Raw genomic sequence first — 8830 nt, forward strand, 5'->3', positions numbered from 1 at the left:
CGATATGATTAGACTTTCGATCAGTCGACATTTCGGAGTCCTTCCGTCTTCGCTGTTCTCTATGGGACAGATTCTCTTTCGCTGATAGAAAGGTGAGTTAACAGAAAAGTAATGTTGAAGATATCTGGCCACAAGTTTTTTAGTACAGTCTTTAGTCGATAAGGACCACGAGCTTTGTTTAGTGTCACCTGAATTTCTTCTGCCCGTAAGTTGCCGACGGAAACGCCCGTGTAACAGGAGCATCTAACCTCTAAGGCCTGTGGATTGATGTTTCAGCACTTGTGGGGATCGATCCTCATGAGCAAAACCTCAGCTCACCATCACAGAGCCGTTGCACAGCTCTCCACATGTGAAAACAATTTTTCTTCTTAGACTGAGCTTCGACGGGAATCTTGTTCCGCCGACTGACTTTGGTCGACTCGATATTTATTCAACCTTTAACAGCCAAACAATCTTACTTGACGCCTCATCAGCCGAAAATTCCTCAGTGAAATGAAACGAAGTCAAAAAGGGGCATGATGTAGACTGCTTCAAATAGCTGGTCAAATGCTATGCATGTGTAACCAAGTCCATGGAGGCAAATATTCTGGGCTGGTATTATCGGATAAGCTAAACCTATGCGGAATTTGAAGTATGATGTTTTGATTTTGAGTATGCGTCTGCAGTAAGAGTCATCGAACAAAGATTCGAAAAGCCAAGTGGGCATGCATGTATTAAAGATGGATGACGGTTTTTTCATCTGGGCGGAATCGATTTGAGCCTCTAGCCTTGCACTTATCATGACAGTTGAACAGTACTTGGAGTCCAAAACACTCGTTATTTATAATTTATACGTACGCACGCAAATAATCGTCCAACTGTTTGATCGTTATGCAGATATACGGGCCACGTGCTTCAACCATGCGTTTCTATTTACCTGTCTTTAACGGAAAAACTCACGGAAGTCTTCAGTGAGTTATCAAAAATTGAAGTTCAAACATCAGAGATGTTTTCCTGATATAGACATACGGCAATTTCCGAAAGTGGACACTGATGTCATTCTCTGAGCCACGGTTCCAAGGAACCGTTAGGGCTACAAATCTCACTGGAGTAACATAAAGAGGCTAAAAGCCAGAAGATATCATTTTGAAAGAATCAGAATTGTGGTGGGATTATTGACTGACATCCGTTAACTGTTATCGGAATATCGGGAATCTAACCGTTTCTTCCCGATTCTCGTGTCTTTTGCAGTCGGAATAATGCAGTCGTTAGGTTCACAAATAGGTGAACGCTTTTCAAGGCTGGACAATCTTACCGGTGTTACGGTATATACTACTCATGAGGCATGTGGGTATTCTGTGGTCATGTCGAAGCTTCGCTTCGCGTCTAATGGAAGGTGAAGTTTATTACGGATTTTGTGGAACTGATTTGTAGTTTTCGTTTACACTTCTGAGCCAGTCAATGAATATCCATGAAATTTCAAGAAGACGCGTGAGAATATCCAGTTTTCAGAAACTATGTGCATATGAGACGTTTACTTTCCTATCCAATAGCTTGTAATTGCTAGGTTGGTGTTCGCCAATAAACAACTTCGCAGCCAATGATTTCTTTTTGCTTTCAATGATATAACACTCGCGCTTGAATCATAGTCGTTTTCCACCCTAAGTCTCCACCTACTACCCCCTATATATTGTTTGATCGATAATCCATATTTCAAAGTGTTTACCCTTGATGCGACGCTGAAATTGAGATGATGAGTTGCGTCCGTTAGTTATCTCCTGGCCTCGCCCTTCCGCAGGTAGGCGTAGCCAGAGAACTTCCATCAGCCATGGTTGACAGCCGAAAACCAAACCAGGCTCCTCCTCTAGTCTCCGAAAACGAATAATGAATTTCAAACCCGTTCCACTCAGTTTTAAAGTGCAAAAAGCACTATAGATTCTTATGAGCTCCAAAAGGTCAAAACCGACAGTGGACTGATCCATTCATGTTATCTTATCAAGGAAAAAATACTTTCCTTTTTACACAGATTTTTTCCGTTCATTCTGTTTTTGGGCTTGCCGCGAAAACAAAAGCGAAGGGCGTTTCCTACAGAATGTTGTACTTTTGGGGTTACAGGATTTATACAAACTGACCAGAATAGAGTCATGTGTGTTTGGCGACACAAAATAAATTGTTTTCCTGTTCTTAAGATAAGGGTTTATTTTGAGGCGAAGATTGAAAGAACAAGAAAATTTGTGCACTTATATGCAGAGAGCGTTTCTTAAGTGAACTGTTTCACTCGACCAAACCACAGTAACATTTAGCGAACGAAATGTGAAACATCGTTGATAAAATCTCAAACGTGTGGGTCCCCCTTCTTTTCCGAGTGTGTGTAGTTAATTTGTTGTTTTTGGCTACCAAAGATTTTGGCTTGAAGTGTACAGATGATGCTGGGGGGCGGTTCCAAAATCATAGTTTACGGGGTGCCTTTTCCTGGATCACACTCATCAGGTTACCTTACGGGGAAATCGATCACTTGATGTTAAGGGTTGACTAAAGGCCTTGGAACCCCGGGTCATGTTGCCCAACAGACAAAAGAGAGCATCTTTGTTCAACCTGACTTCTATTGTTCCAGTGGTAAACTGAACAACAAAGGAGATATTAGCAGAATGTGTTAAGGTCCCTCCAAAGAAGGACCACTATGCAGAAAAGTTGAGTACTATACAGCTGTTTTGCCCTTGCAGAAGTCATCATCGGTGTTCAACTCACAAGTCCCGAAGGGGTTCGAACTTATGACCTGCTGGTTGGTATCTGAAGCCCATTCTCGACTCACGCATTTGAAGATCGAATTAAGCTATAGGCACTTCCGGTAGCGAGGTATATATATGTAAGTACGTATGGGAGAACATTAAGAAAGAGAGGAACACTCAAATTAAAAGACTGCCATCAATAGTTGTCTAGTCAAGCGAAGTGGTTTCCATGGTATGTAGGAATGTTTGGCATGGAAACATGTAACAATCAACAACTCAAGAAAGGGCAATTAATATTCAGTCCTTTTCAGACAGCAATTAGCTCTAGTGCAGTTAGACCCATCACAGTAGGCAAAAGGTGTCTTCCCTACAGGGGCACTTGTTACAGTCTGGAAATCGTTTCACTCAGCGCCCTGTAAGGCGCATAAAATTGCCATGTTTGCGTAGAGAACACAAAGAAATTAATAAATACAAGTTATTGACTGTCTTAGAGAGCTTCATTGTAACAACAGCCTTTGTGGACTGACTATTACAGATAGGTTGATATGAAACGATCATCGGTGCCTGAATAAAAACTAAACTTCGAACTTTATGGCACTCAAGGTTACTCGTTAAACGTGAGTAATATCTGATAAAGCGAAGTTGGTCGACAGACGATTTCAGGATTGTTGGATCAAACACACCGGGGGTTATTGGACCAAGTCCGCCACAAGAAGACGGTTTGTGTTCCACCGTGACTCACTGAGCCCTAATGGGGAAAGGTATCATTGGAACACTCGCAGAGTTTCTCATATCAGGTTCGTCAGTAGTTAGAGTTTCTGCCTGGTATTGAGAGGAATGTTCTTAGCTCAGGTAGCGTAGAAGTTCGATGAGTTGGGCAATCGGTATGCAAAAGTGCCATCTGCACTACCTTCCTCAACAGAACACTGATGATGTCAACTCGATCGGTGATGAAACGTTTACAACCAAGTTACTCAACTCAGCGGATAAGCCAACGACCACATTCTCCTCTAGGCTCTCTAGGTTTGGGGTTGGAACGTGTATGAAGACTCGATTGTAAGAAAGGTCGTCAGTATCCCAGTCAATGTACAACTATTATTCATGCAACAATCAGTACTGCTGTACCACGTCAGCCTTCAAACGGTGCCATCAGTCCGGTGAACTTACTTTGTGGGTGAAGCAGGGCGGAAAGGCGGAAACAAAATAAAGCTGACACCTCGCTCCTTTCTCTTTCAAATGTTTTTCTTCTCCCTCCTCCACTTCCCTAAAACTCTCCGCTTGTAGACTCATTTTCTAGGCGATTCGGTGTGTATCAGTCTTGGCCAATACATTTACGTGTCAACAGCCACGAACATTTTAAACTTCGAGTCTCGATGCCTGATATATCTTGCCAGGTGATTGATCTGGAACGGAGTTGGTATGCACATCCACTGGTGAATGACACTTTCAGCTGCCTGCTGACCAAAAAAGATGCCAATTTTCATAGTAAACCAGTTCGTCGGGTAACACGGTGTTCTCCAACGGCACACTAACCACGGACCTAAATTGATCATGTCGGCATCGGTTACCCATGGTGCGTATGGTCTCTAATTTTGGAAAAATTGTCTGGAATCACTTTGTTTTCTAGGACCGCATGAGGGGTGGGCAAATCACTCAGCAATTTAGAGGATGAGACAGGCAAACGGAATTGTCAGAACCGTCTTATGGACTCTTTCAGCTATTACCACTTCATCATGGGATCAGATTTGGACATCTTTGAACGGTGCTAGGAGTTCTGTCTTAGGCTACGAAGTCTGCTCAAGCCCTGTTTATCAGATAGAAGGTTGGGGCCACTTAAAATTCGGGGAGATGTTTCCAATGTTCCCGATACCTGTTGATAGAGTGAAGATACTCGGACGTTTCGGTGTGGATTTCATCCTGTAGGTGCTGAAAATGCGTAAAAGCTATGCGACTGCTTCATCCTAATTGGGAAATATCAGCACGAAAATCAGAGAGTCTTAAACCCCCAATCTCCCGGCTACATGTTCTTCCATGAGCGGCTGTTCAGCAGTGTAGTTTACTCGGACTTAGACAGGATATAGCTCCGTCCCCAAAACAGATAGAGGGAATCACCGATTGTTCACATTTCCAAAAAAGTGGTCCGAATTGAGCGAATCACAGGGTGATCAGCTTGATCCGTGTCATAACGAAGCTGCTGGCGCGTCATTTTTTCTGGCGTCGCCTGAAGGTGGCTTGTGAAACATCCACTCGGGAACAGCAGGCGGGATTTTAGTATTTCTGGATTTTCAGGGCGCATTTGACACAGTTGGCCAGTCTGTTTTCTGCTACTTGATTCCCCAGCAAGCGATGCCAATAAATTTCGTGAATTTGTCAAGTTCTTTGTATTGTCAAACTTTTGGGCGTGCGAGCGTATACGTAGTGGCGTCCGTCAGGTGCGCCTAATCAGTCCATTCCTGTTTAATTTCGTGATCGACGGGATAATGAGACGAACGCTGAAAGGTCTTTGAAACCCTGGGATTCAGATAGCTACTGAGGAAAGCCTTGTCAGCCTAGAATATGCAGAGGACGTTCTCGCCTCTGGTGAGAGAGAATGCACAGTTGTTTCTTGACGAATTGTTTTAGGTCATCTAGTTCCTTGGCGTCTGCTTTGCACCCACAAAGTGTAGGGTTATACTGTTGAACGTGCAGTCACTGGACATGCCACGTACAATTCAGAGAGGGGCACTGACAGTTGCGGAGCGTTTTACCTATCGTGGAAGTTTATGCGTTTCGATCGTGGTGTGACGGATAAGGTTAGTGCACGAATCTACAAGGCTTGGTTTCTGGTTCGCAAATTTGGGACATCTATGACGTCAAAGCCGTATATCTTTGAATCTCAAGGGAAATGTGTATCAGACTATCATATGGGCTGTTTTTTTTTGCGTGGCTGTGAGACTTGGCCTGCTTGAGCAGTGGAACAAGTTTTCTACAACCATTGTCTCAGGACCATAGGTGGTGTGAGTTGGTGTCGTTAATCCGTAACGAGGCAATTAGAAAGCGAGTTTTCGGTTGTGCAACGGAGCCTTACGTTTGAGAATATTTCCAGGACCAGAAGCTGTGATGGTTAGGCCATGTATTACATGTGCCGAGCCGTTGTTTGTCTTAGTGTGAGGTGATTTCCGTGTCCAATCTAGAGTGATGGAAACAGGTAGGTGGCCAACTCTTTACCTGGAAAAGTGGTATGCAAGAGATTACGAAACATTTGTGAACCGCCAGTGCTACCCGCCTTCCGGGATGGGGACGGCGAGCTCCCCATTGCGGCCGGTTGGGGATGCTGATAGACGCGTTTGTTAATCTTTGTCAATGGCCTAACTGTTGTCAGTTTCTATCCCGAGATAGCGTCTGTAAGTTTAGACAACTCGGAATGATAGTGGCAGACTAGCACTAAGCCTCTCCCTCGTCTACGTTCATTCTACCCCTCACAATAATACTTTGAATGAACTTATGGCTGCGAAGCATCTGTGCTTGAACGCCGATGGTACGCTACTGCTGATAATGGTGATGGGAATGATGATAACGATGATGATGATGATGATGATGATGATGATGAGGATGATGATGATGATGATGGTCCAAAATGCTCATACGTTTCGCGTCAACTTCTGGTGAACGGATTGAAGCAAATAGTTTTAGTTGTGAAACTAGGCTGTGAAGCAGCTGTGAAAAGCAGGTCAGCGCAAGTGGAAAAATGTGAGAGGAGACAAATTCTCGCTAGCGCTTAAGAAGACCTTCCTCTAATAATCTGTTTATATCTGATAATAAATGACGCTGGCACACACTAACACTACGCCAGTGAGTCGTACACGAATGCGATAATTCTCCGTGAAGCATACAAGGACAAAAGATTCATCCACACGGAGTTTGAGAAACGCAGACTTCTCAAGCGTATTCGCGTGCTCATCAGGAGGTTGTTATGTGTTCGACAATCCTAACATTCTCCAATTCGGCTGTTGATGCACAGTGCAGAGGTTATTTGGACTGCTTGGGAAAAATGGTGCTTGCATTACCACGATGCTTCCACCAATGTGTACTTTGTGCGTTTTTGTCTTCTCCGCACAGATTGCACTCGCTTACAGGGTAGCATCACAGCTAAAGACCACAGAAGCCCCCTTGACATCGTTCAGAATTTTTTTCATATAGATAAACGATTTGTGGACATGAAGGTGGCACATATATAAATATTTAGACAAACAATAGCCAACACTCATGGCTAGCTTACTGCTAGTGTGATCAAAGTACTGCCACTATGTAAACAGTGTGTTATGGCATGATTGTCACTGGTGTGAATTCCGAATGAAAGTGCTTCAAAAGATCGATAGATTAGCTGGTCTCGTGCCTTATATAATAGCTTAGTACATCTGGTGTAAGTTCAGAAAGTATAATGTGTTTCCAACTCACTATCCGATTAATCTAACTGAACGCAATTTAACGAAGTTAAATTCAGTATGATTCAAACAATGTGCCTGGAAAATACTTGCGTGTGGAAACACCGGCCAATTGCGTGGTAATTTTGACAGAATTTGCGCCGTTCGGCCGAACAATACCGTAAACGAGAGATCAGCTTTAGAGAAATACGCTCTTTGCAAATCCAAATCAACTTGGTTTTCACGGGAGACTCAACTGAATCTCTCGTTTATGATGTCCTTCAACTGAATGTATTGCACACAGGCCGCCTCATTATTCAGTTGGCACGATAATCGATATATTTCAGTATATTTTCATAAAGAGAACTACACACAAGGTTGCTTTTTGCTTCACAAAATCGATTCCCTGCCCTAAAAAGGTGAAAAACATTTTTCCAAGTTCTCCCAAAAGACCACTAATCTTTTAAATCGCGTTCGATAAACTCACGTGTTCAACCAAGGCCGATTAATCTCAGGCAAACTGGAACATTTGTGTATAAAGCAAACTAAAAAAAGTAGCTCGAGCGCAACTCAATGACAGAATGAATCCCGTCAATCTACTGTGTGCATACAAACAACTGATGCGTCCTTTTTAGACAAAACATGTCACATCTTAACTTCAAATCTGTTCCTAAGGCACGCTGTGGAAAAAAGAGGGATAAAAGCCGCCTATCCATCTGTACACACCCAGTTGTTAATTGGAACTCGTTCTCGTCGGTCCCATTGGTCCCATTATACCAATGTCAACGGGGGAGCTCAGGTGGAATTCGCTCGAAGCTCTCATTGATGGTCTTTACTGAGTAAGTAAAGGAATGATTTCGTTGGAACTCAGTCAAGTCTACCCTTAATGCTAGTTTAATTTACGAATGAGCGCTTATCGTCGGACACACGCACACTCTGCTGTTCAAATGCGCAACAAGGTCTATGGAACTCCGAGGAATATCGTAGGACTATGTGGAATGCTTATTCCAAATCACCTCATATAAGACGGAGTGAACTTGCAACCTGTCAGTCTCATGGGATTTGAGTAGCATAACATATGTGACCGAGTTGTGCAGCCTTATTTGTCTGCATACTGGAAGTGCAATTAATACTAAACACGTGATGAGTAGTATGATCGGGATTGCTAAAAACCGCGGCTTTGAACATAAAATGTACTGCAATTCTAAGCATAGAGGAAAGAGTATAATGTATCAATTTACTGGAGATAGAACTGTGATTTATGTGTAACGTTGCGACGAAATAATTGAACGACAAAGAGTTTTTAAGTTTGATATTCCGCCATCAGTGACGACCAGACTAAATAGATCTAAGGGAAGGGTAGGCTATCGATTAGAAGCATCCACAGTACGTATGGTAGACAATTTTGACAGCGGATACCCCTGGGACTTTCAGAAGATCTGTCTGGATAGCCGCGATGACCCAGCGTAAGATGCTTTTGCTTTCGTTTTTTCGTCTGCTCACTTCTAGTCTCCGAATAACGATTTGAGTTCGTGTAGCTCTTTGATAACAAGGCATCCAGTGAACATTTTGCAGTTCTATTTTCCACTAGAATACAGCTTCAAGCCAGAGTTGCGTGACAAAAATAGAGGGACAGTACCACGCCGGGAGTTGATCAGCATAGGTAAGATAATGGATAATGTCCCTAGTGTATCTAGGGGACGTGATATGCTGACTCTT

Source organism: Opisthorchis viverrini (genome assembly GCF_000715545.1).
Source record: "Opisthorchis viverrini unplaced genomic scaffold opera_v5_541, whole genome shotgun sequence".
Taxonomy (NCBI): Eukaryota; Metazoa; Platyhelminthes; class Trematoda; order Opisthorchiida; family Opisthorchiidae; genus Opisthorchis; species Opisthorchis viverrini.